We start from the raw sequence: 2,838 nt of genomic DNA, 5'->3' as shown, positions 1-2,838 counted from the left end.
CATTTGGGTCATTATCGCTTTATTCTTCAAACATTCACCTCATTACTGACTACCTGACGTGGTCTTCCCATTTAATGAAGTGTTTGTTCTGTGAGTTGTGCAACAGCAGAACAGAGGGGAACATATTATTACAATTAGAACCTGTTTAAACACAGGGATAAATATATCTGCAAGCCAAAAGCAGTGGCATATTTCCTGCGTGAGTGTGTGTTTCCATGCTGTTACCTGAAATGCTTCAGTGCTGGAGAGCTACGTAACTGGAATCTAAATAGGAGCTTGAAAGTTTTTTCTGAAAATGAAAAACAAACAATTATTTACTTCAACATCTGTGCACTGAGGTGAATGTGTCTTTCATTTATTCAATTCATTCAACACCACCCAACCCTCCCCGACATCCTCTTGTAGCTACAAAAAAAAGGTTACCATATCTTCACCTAAAATGTTAACCATCACTATTGAGAACTGTTACATTAACCCGTGGATCCTTAAAATGTCTTAAAATGCATAAATTCATAATCCTAAAAATTGCCTTAAATCAATTTTTCAAACTGCTGCTCTGACCAGGATTTTGCAGCATGGTTGAGGCTTGGTGTATTTTATGCAAAACATTTTTCTACCGTAGCGCTACAGTAATCAAAGCAGTTGGATCCCACATGCAGAGTGAAAAAGACAAAATTGCCAAGTCATGTTTTATGTTACAAAAATCATCGGGCAAAATTGTCCCTGACCCTGAGTAAAAAAAAAAGACGTCTGTTTCCGAGTAGCATTAAAAAAAGTGTTAAATCTAACTTGCTTCAGGCAATAGGAACCCTGAACATGTGAATTTTATTTCTCTGGCATCATTTATGTGGCACTACTAATACTTGAGATGTGAAAATCATTTTCACTATTGACTATTTGATTATTTTCTTGAATAATCTTGTTAATGCGTAGTCTATGAAAGGTCAGAAAATATAAAAAATCCCAATGCAACATCCTCAAATTTGTCTGTTGTGTATCACCAACAGTCCAAACCCCCAAAATATTCAGTTTACTATCACGCAGAACAAAGAAAAGCAGCAAATCTTCACAAGTGAGAAGCCAAAACAAAAGCAGAAATGTTTAGCATTTAGCTTGTAAAATAACATCACATTTTAAAATAGTTGCCCAACAATTTTCTGCCTCTCAGCTGGGGGAAAACAACTGTTAAATTTAGCTCTAATGGTCGGGTCAGGCTGACAATTCTGGGCATCTTATTTCACAAATTTACAGCTGAATACCAAATAGTGACAGAAATAGTAAAACTTGTAATGTAGGATAATCCATCGGCTTTATATAAAGCACACACTGATTTCTATTCTTGGTTAAAGTAAAAAGGCCTTTTTAAAGTTAATTGTCTAAAAACAGAATTTGTCAATAAGTAAATAAAGTAGTTCACTATGTTCTCTCCCTGTTGCGATAAAGTTTAGATCTTTGGAAAAGCAATAAATTCTTTGAAATGCTGAGCTATTCACACTTGGCAGTGCACTTGCTGCCAGCTCTTGTTTATGGTCTCTGTGTTCAGTAAACAGTGGTGTTACTCTGCGCCGAGTCCCAAACTGCGTGACTGCACTGATATTCACACACCAATCATGGGCGCCTAATTGGTATAGCCCTTCGTTAATTAACGCACTGCATTGCAAATCTTTCACAGCCTTGCGCTCGCTATTTATTTTGTTCTGTCACTCGGCACATCAAAAGGGCCGATCTGATATGAGTGTAATGGTCCATCTGAACAGCAGGACATGAATGACAGCATGTGTTGCTTTTCCCTTTGAAATCCCCTTTGGAGAGAAGCAGCGGGGAAAAACGCTCTTGGCACAACTTTGTATCATAAAAGTTGAAAGCATTCCGCCCGTCTTGGCCTATAAGCACAATAATGTACATGAAATGAGAACGGCGGTGCAGTGGTATTGTTCAAAATCATCATTGCAACGCAAACATCAGGGAGACAACTGCTCTGATCAGTCAGGACATAAACACTGAGCCCTATACACAGTCCTGATGGTTTAACAGAAACAATGTTATCTTGTGCTGGCAGGGAATTGCACAAGATTTCACGTCTAATTTATTTATAATGAATTCAGTATCAGCATACATAAATGCTTGGTTCACTTGAATTACACAACAATTTTGGTGTCGTGCCACACAGAGAGTTTTAATTTTATTCACCGGGAGTCTTAGATATCTGGAGTGAATGGATGTCAGTATGTTTACAGGGCTGACAGCAAAAAAAATAAATCACTGGATCTCGGTTTCTATGACGCCCATGTCTGTCATGCACTATAAACACTCAGTTATCAGTAATAAACAGCTTATAGCACTGTGTAGTCACCGCCAGGTACTGTCCATGAGAGAATCTCATTGGAAGCATGTGGAGGTCAGCATATTTGGGGTCAAAGTTCAATTCCAACCCAAACGCCAGAATAAATGCTGGCATTGTACGGTTCTGCAAACCACAAATATGTTATATTTGTTTCTTTAAGTTTCAGTTTTTAATTTTATGTCGTGACAATGCTGTGGTTAACCTGTGGCTAGGTTTAGGCACAAAACCCACTTGGTTAGGGTTAGGAAAATACAATGTTTTGGCTTAATACCTGCTTCTGTTGCTACAAACGCAGCAGGGAACGCCCTGAACTCTTGTTTAAAAGATTATCGTTTTATCGCTACAAACACGGCAGGAAATGTCCCAACCTGTCGTTAAAAACACCTGCTTTTGTTGGACTCGATAAGTGGTCTGCTGCTTGGCAGCCACCTTGCCTAGGTGTCACCCACTATCCCCTCCTCCCCTGATGACAAACTCAGGTCATATACATGTCA

The sequence above is a fragment of the Epinephelus lanceolatus genome, chromosome 9 (genome assembly GCF_041903045.1).
Source record: "Epinephelus lanceolatus isolate andai-2023 chromosome 9, ASM4190304v1, whole genome shotgun sequence".
NCBI lineage: Eukaryota > Metazoa > Chordata > Actinopteri > Perciformes > Serranidae > Epinephelus > Epinephelus lanceolatus.
Note: the sequence above shows the minus strand (reverse complement) of the source record.